Below are 12,636 nucleotides of genomic sequence, written 5' to 3' on the forward strand. Positions count from 1 at the left end.
CGGGCCAGCCCCGCGGGGTCCGGCCGCCATGCGCACTCCCGCCCGAGCCCGCGACCCTTTTCTGGCTCGGAGAGAGCGAAACCCAAGCTTTTAAACCCAGCATATTTACCACTCCATTACAAGTATTTCCTCTTCAAAACCCAATTTACATCTAAGAAGGCTTTCCTTGTGTGCTGATGTGATACTTTCATCTCTAAATCTAATTTATAAGCACAAAGTCAGGGAAAATGCTGAAGGATTGCCACTTCTGAGCCTCGCACAAGAGCCGCAGCAAGTGCACAGAGGCTTTCTATTAAGTGGCTGGGCAAGAGAGGAGGTTCTCCTGGCCAGCTCATAGATCACTCCCAGACAGGCCCGGAGCCCCGGCCATTCTTTCTCACTGCGTCATCTCCCGCAGAAGGAGGGAGCTCGCCCCCCGCGCCCCTCCCGCGGCGATGCAGAAAGGGACCTTGGAACAAAGAGCGGGGCTCCGGAGCGCCGGACGTGGCACACGGGGCTAATTTTAGACCTGGAAGGGGTCTCCTCTGGTCTGCTCCCCCATCAGAAGGGGGCCATCCTTTCAGTGCCGGGGGACAGAGTAGGGGATGGGCTTCTGAATCCCAGGCCTGCCTTCTTTCCAATTACACCAGCTTCTTCCACTGACTCTAAGTGATTAATGCAACGACAATGACTTCTGTCGGGGGGAGCGTTAATTCCTAGGCCGATCCGGTCAGCACGGAGATGGGAAACGGGGGCTCGGCAAGCTTGAACTATGGACTCCCTGGTCTTGTATCCACTCAGATTTCACAAAACAGAGGCCAAACGATTCATATTAAAATGGAGAATGGAAATAAATTACGCACGTGACATTTAATTTTATTTTAAAATATGCATAAATTCCTGTTTTAAAATAACCCTTTGATCTGGGACAATGAAATGGCTCCATTTGGAATGAGGGACATCCATTAGTGAAGATTTTGACAAAAAAGGGCATTGATTTCCTTAATCTGTATTTCTGTGGAGCCAGACTTGGGGAGAGAGAGAGAGAGAGCTCACAGAGGAGCAGAAAGGGATCTTCTCTCTTTCCAGATGCCTTCAGCACTACCTCAAACAACAATGGCGATCGTCTTCAATATCTGGAAATAATACCCGGAGGAAGCAGGCCTGGGAAGAACAGGTCCCACCTCTCAGGGCAGCCAGAGTCTCACTCCCAGTCTGGGGGAAGGGAAAGGAGTGCCAGGCTTGGGGGCACAGGGCCCCGGGTCCAGCTGAGCCCGCCGGGTACAGCCTGGAGGGCCCGAGAAAGCCCTGGACCTCTCCCGGCTTCCTCAGCCTAAGATGGGGACGTCACCCAGAGCATCTCCATCCATAATCCTGTGAGCTCATCCCTGCAGCTGCGGAGGAACAGAAGCTCCCCCGACCCCAAAGGGACAGTTGTTGGGTTGGGGGCCGAAGAATGGCAGCGAGGAGGGAAATGACTCCCTATTTTAAACACCACGCTGAGTTTTAAAGTGACAGCTGTAAAAGCATGGGTTCTTTTCCTCTGTCAACAAGCCAGCAGTCCTTGATGGAGTTTTCTGGACGGTTTTCGTGGGAGGTTTCTGTGTATGTTTCTTTTGGGGCCGGCACACATATGGGGGAGCCGGAAGTTCCCCGCAGGATGGCAGCCGGCCCTTTGAAAATTGCCTCGGGCACTGAGAGGCACCCCCATCCCCCGTCCAGGGCCGTACGGCTGCCTGTACCGGCCAAAAGACTTGAACCCAGGTCAGGCAAGCCCTAGCACCATCCCTCGATGACTCGCTGCACAGCTCACTGCACCACACCGCCTCTGCCTCTGCCCCCACCTCAGAGGGGAGAACGGCAAAATCCTCTCGGAGAAATTTATTGTTGTTGTTAACATACCAAATAGACCCAAATAGAGTTAGAATACTAAAGTATTTGCTGTCTATGTGGAAAATGGCTCTATTTAAAACACACCAGCAGACAATCATGTCAAGAATAATTGCTATAAAATGTGGCATTTTTCAGGAAGACACTTTAAGTCTATTATGGTTAGACCGGGCAGGTCCATTATCATCTCCCTTGAGAGTTGATACAGCTTCCAAGTTAGAGACGGAGTCCAGCCAAAGCATCTTTATCACTTGATGGAACATGGAGGACATCGAGCTTGAGAGCTCCACAAAAAACCCATTAAAAGGCTCCTTCATCACATCGCATCTTATTCCGATAATATCAAAATGTCATTTGGGCTTGATAAGTATACAATTCTTAATGGATGCCAAGGAAACGCGGAGAGTGCAGACTCTGAACTTGAATCTGGAAGTAAGATGGAATCGATGGCAGAAGGAGACGTACAAAAACCCTGGTCTCCTCTAGGCCGGACAGATGGAACATGAAATGGTCGATGAAAAAGTGGTGGTCGAATCCACTTACCGGCGTCATGGGATCAAGGCTCACAGGGTGAGTGCCTTTACAGCAGTTAACATTGACGGAATAATGTTCTCCACGTGCCCTTTCGGGACTGCAGAGCGGATCGCGACCGATTTGGAAAACACTATAATAAAAACTGGGATGCTAGCAAGGCAAATTAAAATCGTCTTAACAAAAATGGGGGGAAGGACTGAAACATATTCAGAGCACGTGATAAACTGGTTAAAAAGCAACGGCAATAAAAAAAAAACTATCAAAACACTTTTGGAGCAAGCAGGCAACGGCGAAGGCGGAGAACGGTATACTCCACCGATTTGTCAAATGTAACTGAAAGTAGTTTGCCTCCAATCGGAACCCGTGATCCAGCTAAGGGCCAAGAATCAGGGGACATGACATGTGTGTGAACACAGCCTTAAGCCAACGAATCAATCACCATTCACCGGTGACGTCTCACGGATTTCATCGCGGAAACGGAAGGCTTCATGATGGAGGACAAGTCATCACCATGAGCAATAACAGAGGGATGCTCCTTGAGGAGCAGCATAAACAATTATGCCTCAGAGACACAGGGCTAACACATGAATGATAGTTATTATTGCTGTTCTAGAACTTTTCTAATCCTTTTATTTTACAGATTAAGAAACTGAGACTCAGCTCGTTCTTAGTTTTTAAGAGATTGAAATGTTTTTCCCAGATGGAAATGAAAAAGAATAAATTCCAATATGAAACAGAAGCATGTGAAGTTGGTTCTTTAAATATTATCATTATAGAGGTTCATTCCCCCGACCCCCCCAAAGATGGCCTATTTCCAGGTGACCTTCTCCCCCTTCCCCTGGTCTGTTTTCATGGCAGGCAGCCTTCCCTGTAGCTGCCAAGTATCTCCCAAGCTTTGAGAGCCATCCCATCACTCCCAGTAAGAGGACAAACAGAAGCTAGCTTCTCTGCAATAACCCCAGATTTAATCCACTCTCCCGGACCGCCGACATCTTTCAGAGTTCTGACTTGGACTTAATTATCTGAAATCCACTTGCTCTGTTTTTACAACTCCACAGGTGGTCACAGCAGAGGAACTGGGCCATGATTCCAGGGCCCAGACTCCTCAGAGATGCAGCCCCAAAGAAGTGGCGCTTGTCTGGCCATACGTGGCAAGAACTGCAGGGGGTACGCGGGGAAGGGGCTTGGGATGTGGGGGAAGAGAGGGGACGACTGAAGGAACAAGTCAAATCGGACCCGTCTCTGGCCATCATTTACTACCCAAGATATTCTGCAATTCTGCCAAGGGAAGCCCCAACGAAGAAAGCAGCCTTCTTTCTCCAGATCCTAGGGCTGTCGAGTTTTGAAGAAAGGCAAACTCAAGACAAAGCTGCAACAGAAAGTTCCCTCTGCTTCGGGGCCCAGCCGAGGATCCTGTGGGATCCCTAAGCACAAAGTGGCCAAGTGGCCTTTGCCAAAGGGAAGAGCCCTGGGTTTGGCTTCCAAAGGCGCGGGCGGACTCTGCTGCAACCCTAGGCGATCTGCTCGAGGCCGGACTGGCTGACCTTCAGGGCCCCTTCTCAATCTGACAATGCTATCGGCTTCATGGGTTTGACAAGGGAGTCCAAAGCCCCGAATCGCAAGGGCCACAGCCAAGATGGGGCGGGGGCTGAAACTCCCTCTTTATTCCTGCAGCCAAAGGTCACAAAAGTTGGAAATTCCAAATTCTGCATGGAATGACACTTCACATGAATCTTACCTGGTCTTTAAGGCCTTAGGGAGTAAGTCCCACCAAACGTCCGGAGCTTCCTGCTGCCCCCAATGCCTGACCCCTGTGATTCAGAATTCTTGATTTTTTTGCACTGTTTTCTAAGTTATTTGTCCGGCCAGATGGCGGAGGAGGCCGACTCCCAGCCTAGAACCTGGCGTCTGAGGACCAGTGATTCCTGTAGGACGCAGCCGCCAGGCCGCTGCCCCTAGCCGATAGCACCCCCTACCCCAAGTTACATCCTGCGCCCACCTCTCATTCCACATTGTCTTGGAGGGTGGCCTGAGGGCCCGGCACAGGCTGTGGGGTTTTGTAAATGCTTGGTGACTGAGGGATTGACAGAGGCCCCTCCCTTGGTATCGGGCACAGAACAGAGTAAGTGCTTGGGAACAGCTAGAGCCTCTGGGCTTCTCCTAGGGACCCATTTTTGGACCTGCACCCCCTGAGCTTCTGGCTCTTTCAACAACAATTCTCCATCGACACCTTCAATGATGGATAGACTCCCTCCATCTTTCTTCAAGCTGCAAGTGCTGAGCTTAGGGACATCTAGGGAAGAAGCCACACAGTGGGAGGAGGGTCAGGAAAGAGTCAGGGAGGCGAGGGTCTCTGCAAGGGGGGATGGCCAACGTGGCACATGCTGCAGAGGCTGAGAGGAGGGGCCGAGAGGAGACCACTGGGTTTAGCCATTAAGAGGGCATTAAAGAGCTAGGAGAAGAAAGTCGATTGGCTCCACCCCAGCGCCCCGAGCTGTCAGTCTCTTCCTGCTTTCGCAGCCCAGTTCACTGGACAGTCCTGTCCGCCCTTGCTGCTGCCCCGCCCTCTTCTCCAACTCTCACTTCAGGCCATCCCAGAACGGACCTTGGGGAGCCTTTAATACAACCCCTTCGTTAGAAAAAGGAGGAAACGGAGCCAAAGAGATGGCAGCTACAAAGCTGGGACAAGACCCGAAAGTCGGTGAAGGGGAACAGACCCCCCAGCCCCCTGGAAACGGTCTGTGTGGCTCCAGAACAAAGTCTTGTCCCTTCACGCTACTTCCCCAGTGAGAAGGCTGGCATGAAATGGAGAAGCAGCAGTTGGGATGGCGGGCTGTCCCCAAGGCCCTCGCACACCTGTGTCCTCCCATGGCGGACAGGGACAGAGGGCAGCCCTCCGAGGGCAGAAAGGGGGGGACCCACTCGGAGAGGCCCACGGAGCTGCAGAGACGAGTCAGGGGGCTGTGACCTGCTGGGAGCCCCCTGGCACCACAATCCCCTTGTAGGTCAAGGACACGCTCACCCTGACCCTGAGGATGCCAGTGTTTGGGGACCCCCATGCCAGAGGACACAGAGACAGACCAGATGCTCACCGTTCTCCCTGCAACATTATGATGTGGTAATGGCTGGGATGCCCCCGAAGACAGCGCGTCTGGCCTCCAGATGGGACAGCTCATGCCGGAAGTCTGTGAGGAGCCTGGCCACCAGCTGGCAGATGCGCCAGGGACAGAGGGCAAAGCCGGCAGCAGCGGGGCCTGGCCCCTTCTCCCCAAGACCTGGCCGCTCCTCAGGAATGAGAGCGGCCTCGTTACTTAGCCAAGCTGAGGACAGTGTGGCCGGAGTGCCCAGAGGCTCACCAGAGGGAGCTGGGGGAGCTGTGTCCGAGGGAGCACTGACTGCAGATTGCTCCCGGCCCCTGGGATGAGCCCAGCATCTCCCCAAGGATGCAGCCGTCCAGAGAATTGCTCACGCTGCTCTGAGCTGACTGCTTTTCCAGGCATTTTGTTTCCTCAGCATCACAGCCTGTGAAAGATCCGGCGTAAGGAGACATTTCTCCCAGAAGAAGTCCTGTAGCGGGCGTCCAGTATCTTTCTGGAAGCCCCCAGGAGGCCTGGGAGAGAAGCATCATTTTGCTGATGAGGGAATGGAGGCTCACGACCCGTGATCCCCGGGACGGAGGGCCCAGCTCCGGCTCTGCTCACCCCGGCCTCAGGCCGCTCCTGCAAGAGCCTAGTGAGGCCAGAGGAGGGATGGGGAGGAGAGGCGGCCATCCAAACTCCCCCATGATCCCCCCCAAACAAGTGTGAGCGCAAGTGGGATAAACTCGCCCTGACATGGAGGTAGACAGCAGAGCGGATCGGAGACCAGACCCACCACGCGTCCTCCACTTAAACTAAGGAGCCGCAGCCGAACCCGGCCCGCTTTCCTCAGGCTCATGCAGCCACCCTCGAGGCCCAGCACTGGTGCTGCTGCCGGCCCCCACCCCGGGGTCGCAGGCTGCTCCTTCCGGCCCTCAGTGGGCCCCACCCTGGCCTTTTCTTCCCATGCTTCTCCAGAACTTGATCTGACGCCTTCCTTTAGAGGGCACGGGTGAGCCACTTGTGTTGGGATGATCTCCCCCAAAAATGCAGGGGCAAGAAAGAGGGATGTACTGGGAAAGTGGGGAAGGGAAAAGCAGATTAGGGGAAATTTCCTCCCACAAAAGGCACTCAAGGAAGAGCTTTCACAGCAGAGGGAAAATAGGGAGACGGCAGGCAATGCTTGAGCCTTACTCTGAACTGGTTCACAATGAGAAAAGAAGATAAATACACACTCAGTTAAGTATAGAAACCTATCGTAACCAACAGGGAAATAGGAGGGGAAGGGGATAAGAGATACGGGGTAGGGAAGATGGCAAAAGGGATGGCTGATTAATAGACTTTGAGGAGGGACTAGACCAAATAAAAGGAAAAAGAAAAGAAAGGAATATGGAGAGAAACAGACAGTCAGTAATCATAACAGTTAAGTGCAAATGCGAGGAAATCACCCATAAAATCTAACTATAGCAGAATGGATTAGAAACCAGAATCTAACAATATGCTCTTTACAAGAAATATCCTTGAAACAGAAAGACGCACAGAGAATTCAAATCAGAGGCGGGAGCAAAATCCATTATGCTTCATTCGGCTGACGTGCAAGAAGCGGGAGTAACAGTTATGATCTCAGACAAAGCAAAAGCAAAAATAGAATAATTAAAAGAAATAAGCGGGGAAACCACATTTTGCTAAAAGTTATCATAGACAATGAAGTAACAGCAAAAATTTTACAGCGAGTTTTTCTAACCAAGACCTCATTTCTCAAACATCTAAATCAAGTCAAATTTATTTTTTAAAAAAGAGCCATTCCCCAGTTGAGAAGTGGTCAGAGGATATTAATACATAGTTTTCAGAAGAAGAAATCGAAGCTATCCAGAGTGACATGAAAGAAGGTTCTGAATCACTAAGGACTTGAGAGATGCCAATTAAAACTATTTCATATCTATTAGAAACGCTAAGTGCTGGAGGGAATTAGGGGAAACAGGTATACAAGTGAACTGTTGGGAGGCTTGTGAACTGGCCCAACCATTCTGGAGAATAATTTGGAACTGTAAAACTACATATACCCTTTAACCTAGAACAGTCTATTAGGTCTGTACTCCAAGGAGATAAAAAAGGGAAGTTACGTATATGGACAAAAATATGGCAGCTCATTCTGTGTTGACAAAGAATTGAAATCAGGTGGATGATCAGCAATTGAAGAATGGCTGAATAAGCTATGGGATGTGATGGTGACAGGGTACTACTATATTATAAGAAATGATGAGAGTGTTTTTAAAAACATGGAAAACCCCTATGAGCTGATGCAAAGTGAAGGAAGAAAAATTGGGAGATCATTATGAAGTAACTGCAGCTTTATAATAATGATCAACCGTGAGACTTGGGATTCTTGGATCAGTGAAAGGATCTAAAACAATCCCAAGGACCCAGGTTGAAAAAAAATGCGCTCTCTCTCTCTCTCTCTCTCTCTCTTCTCTCTCTCTCTTTCTCTCTCGCAAAATGATGGGTTCTGAGTCTAAATTGAAGTACAACGTTCTCCCTTTCCTGTTAGGGCCAGAATTTGAAACAAGGTGCTAAGTCAGTGGAATTGATAGGGACAATGGTTGTTTAGCCTGGTGCTTAACAGTTCTCTAGTTCAGTCTATGTACTTAGTACTTACTACAGTTCTACAAGATTCACACCTCTGATAAGAGAACATAGAAGCTGGGACAAGCTCAGCCAGAATCGGAACTAAGGAAGACAGAGAAGTGGTGGCAGGCCAAGATCCGGAAGGCCTCCAGAAAACTAGCTGAGCTCCAAATGAAGGAGACAAGACTTTGAAGGAGACAATAAAGGATTTGGACTTTAACCTCTGGCCACTCGTGTGGTGATTCCTGAACTGAAATGAAGGCTGCTCCCAGAGACCTCTAGGAAACCGAATCAGAGAACATTACATTTTAAAGAGAATATTACACTTTATTTTTCTTGTTTTTTTAAAAATATGGCTAATATGGAAATCTGTTTTGCATGATTTCACAGCTATAACTAGTTATGTCATGTTGTTTGCCTTCTCAGGAGGTAATAGAAAGGTAGGAGAGAGGGAAGATAATTTATGACTCAAAATTTACTTGAAATTAGTGCTAACATAAATAAATAATCATTTAAAAAATTGGATCTTGAAGGAAAACTGCCCCAATTATCTTGGATACAGAAGGTAAGATAGAAATTGAAAAAAATCTACCAATTACTTCTTGAAAAAGAACTCCAAATGAAATCTTCCAGGAGTATTAGGGCCGAATTCCAGAGCTCCCGGATCAAAGAGCCAGAAAGAAACTCTTCTAATATCATGGAAGCACAGTCAAGATCACACAAAATGTAGCAGTTTCCATGTAAAAGGAAATGAGACCTTGGACTAAGACACTCCAGAAAGCAAAAGAGCTAGGATTATAAGCAAAAGTAACCTACGCAAAAACTGAATATAATTTTCTTCAGGGTGGGGGATGGATGGATATTGAAGTAGATGAAAACTCTCAAACATTTCTGATGAGATCCGAGTGGAACAAAAAATGCGACATCCAAACAGAAGCCTAGAAAGAAGCATGAAAAGATAAACATGAAAAAGAAATCAAAAGGGACTTAATAAAGTTGAAAATGTTTACATTCCTATATGGGAAGATGATACACATAACTCCTAAGCACTTCATCATTATTAAGGCAGCCATGAGGAGTTTATAGAGCTGGAGGGCAGGGGTGAGTCCTTTCTATTGGGATGTTCTCAAAAAAAAATAAACAGGTGAGAAAGAGGGATCCACTGGGAGAAGGGGGAAGGGAGAAGAAGAATGAGAAAAACCATCTCACATCAAAGAGGTCTGACAAAAAAAGCTTTTACGGTGGAGGGGAAAATAAGGGTGGGCAGTGGCAAGCAACACTTAAACCTCACTCTTACCTGAATTGATTCAAAGTGGGATAGAAAGATAGATATGGATTATAGATATATACATACACACATATGTTGTATACACACTTGGCTGGGTATGGAAATCTGTCTTACTAAGCAGGAAAGGAGGAGGGGAAGGAGATAAGAGGATGCAGGAGGAATAAAAGGGAGGGCTGGTTAAGGGAGGCAGTAGTCAGGAGCAGAACTGACTTTTGATGAGGAACGGAAAAAAGAAAGAGAAAAGAAAAAGAATAGGACTGAAGGAAATATACAGTAATTATAACTGTGAACATAAATGGGATGAACTCACTGCTCAAATTTAAGTGAATAACAAATGGATTAGGAACCAGAATCCAACAATAGTTATTTGCAAAAAAAACATACTTAAAACAGAGAAAATTTAAAAAGGGACTGAGAGTAGAACCAGGAAAACATTATACACAGCAACAGCAAGATTATACGATATTCAATTTTGATGGACGAGGTTCTTTTCAACAGCGAAGGATTCAGGGGAGTTGCAACGGGCTTATGATGTAGAGAATCATCTGCACCCAGAGAGGGGACTGTGGGGACTGAGTTTGGATCACAACATAGGATTTTCATTTTTTTGTTATTTACTTGTATTTTGTTTTCTTTCTCATTTTTTCTTTTTAATCTGATTTTTCTTGCACGACATAATGATTGTGGAACTACATATAGAGGAAATTGCATGTGTTTAACATATATTGGATTATTTGTTGTCTAAGGGAAAGGGTAGGGGGAAGCGGAGGGATGAAAAAAATTTGGAGCACAAGGTTTTGTGAGGGTGAATACTGAAAACTGTCTATATATGTTTGAAAATAAAAAGCTTTAAAAAATGAACAATAAATAAAATAAGGTACTGAAGCAAAATGTAAAAAAAAAATGTAAGCATGATCTCTTCAAGGCAAAACCAAAAAAAGAGACCTAATTAAACGAGATAATCAGGGAAACTATATGTTGTTAAAATGTCCCATAGACAATGAAACAACATTAAAAAAAATCTACAGCAAGTTTTTTCTGATAAAAGCCTTATTTTTCCAACATGGAGGAACTGACTCAAATTTGTAAAAATAAGGGCTATTCCACAATTGATAAATGGTCAAAAAATATGAACAGGCAGTTTTTAGAAAAAGAAATCAAACTATCAATAGTCACATTAAAGCATGCTCTAAATCACTACTGATTAAAGAAATACAAATTAAAACAACTTGACGCACCATCAGATTTAGTAACATGACAGAAAATAAAAATGACAAATGCTGTAAAAAATAAAAAATAGGGATGCCAAGGTACTAGTAGTGGAATTGTAAACTGGACCAGCCAGTTTAGAGAACAATTTGGAATTACCCTAAAAGGGCTATAAAAGTCTGCCCACCCTTTGGCCCAGCAAGTCCACAAATAGATCTGTATCCCAAAAAGAGTAAAGAAAAAGGAAAAAATGTATATACAAAAATATCTATGCAGTTATTTTTTTTGTGGTGGTCAGGTGACTGAAAAGAATGGGTTTTGAAGGCCAATAATGACTTTTATTGGTGATAGTTTTTGTTACGTCTTAAATAAAAACGATAACAATATTCACCATCTATACTGCCATTTCAGATTTATAAAACACTTTACGCAGGTGATCTCATTTGGTCTCCCAACAATCCTGGGAAGGAGATGCTATTATTATCCCCATTTTACAGATGGGGAAAGTGAGGCTCCGAGAAGGTAAACCACAGGATCCCACTGTTAGGAAGTTCTGAAGCGTGCTTCCCCCTCAAGCCTTCCTGACTCCATATCCAGTGCTCCATCCACTACACCAGCCACTCTCTCAGGAGGCCGGTTAGTTTGCAAAAGTCTAGCTGAGAAGGAATAGACATGGTGGACTTTAGAACAGAATCTTTTGACGAATAAATCGAAATAAAAATATAAATCACTGCTGTGATCCAACTTGGCTAGCAAAAAAGCTTTCTTCTGGGGCAGCTAGGTGGCGCTATAGTGGATAGAGCACCAGCCCTGAAGTCAGGAGGACTTAAATTCAAATCTGCCCTCAGACACTTAACACTTCCTAGCTGTGTGACTCTGGGCAAGTCACTTTACCCCAACTGCCTCAGCAAAAGCAAACAAAAAAAGCTTTCTTCTAAAACCTAAAAATTAAGGGATTTTTTTTGGGGGGGAGGGATAGAACAGAAGGACAATGGTCTTGGTGGTCTGCCTACGGTACCAGCTCACCACAGCTGGGGAAGAATTGCCATCCTTCTAAACTGTAGGGTCTAGCGCTAAGGTCTCATTTGTCTTCCCTTGTTTTAGTTTCCAGGAAGTGCCTGTTGTTTTGCTCGATTTTGCTAATTTTTCTCTCCCCCCCATTTAACACAGTGCTTGGCAGAAAGCTAATAAATGCTTGGTGAACTGAATTATGGCGACTCTCATGTGGCACTAGCACAGCCTCCCCTCCTTCCCCCCCCATATTCCTGCTTATCTTAGCTTATAGATTATTTATTATTAAGCACCCACTTCAGAGACAGAAGAGCCAGGGCTTAGAACAGAGCAGGGATCCCCCCCATCCTACATCGAGATTGGAGTTCATCAATCCTCCTCCCCATCCCACCCCCAGCCCCATCCTTTGCAAGACAAACTGCTCTCAAGCCCCGTCTTCCCTTGCTTGTACTTGGGAGGTTGATTTTCTGAATCCATATGTAAGACTGTGCACTTATCTCCATTATATTTAATTTTACTAAATTCAAACCAATTTTCTAGCCTGTTAACATCTTTTTTAGGTTACAATTCTGTTCTCCCCCATTTAGTCTCGGCTTTCTGTCATCTGCGGCTCTGATGAGCGTGCTGTATTACAATTTGTTTCTATTTTCCTTTCAAATTTCAGGATTATGACTAGGATGGCCATGAGAAGGAGAAAATGATGTGACAAAGTTTTAGAAAAGGGCGACCAGCGTGTTCAAGGGCGTGAGAACAAACTCAAACCATAATGGGATTCATTAGCAAAGATAAAGGCTAAGAGGAGTTATGACCAATATTTATAAAATCATTAGCCGGAAGGGTAAACACAGATTTGATCATAAAATTGCAAAATTCTTGGAGTAGACGTCTCCTTTCGACCCCTTAATGGGTGACCTAAATACATTAGGGTAATTAAAAAATAGGACTATCCCACCAATCCATACTAAACCTATTTTTAATAAGTTTTTATTGATGCCCTTTTTTAACATCATCATAATTTCTTCT

At 46.1% G+C, this 12,636-nt stretch overlaps 1 protein-coding gene across 1 annotated transcript in view; it reads right to left on the bottom strand.

The window, feature by feature from the left end:
• Positions 1-12,636, bottom strand: part of TTC28 (tetratricopeptide repeat domain 28) — a 224,000-nt gene that overhangs the window by 159,704 nt on the left and 51,660 nt on the right. The window lies entirely within an intron of this gene.

Source organism: Antechinus flavipes, chromosome 1, assembly GCF_016432865.1.
Source record: "Antechinus flavipes isolate AdamAnt ecotype Samford, QLD, Australia chromosome 1, AdamAnt_v2, whole genome shotgun sequence".
In the NCBI taxonomy this organism is placed as follows: domain Eukaryota; kingdom Metazoa; phylum Chordata; class Mammalia; order Dasyuromorphia; family Dasyuridae; genus Antechinus; species Antechinus flavipes.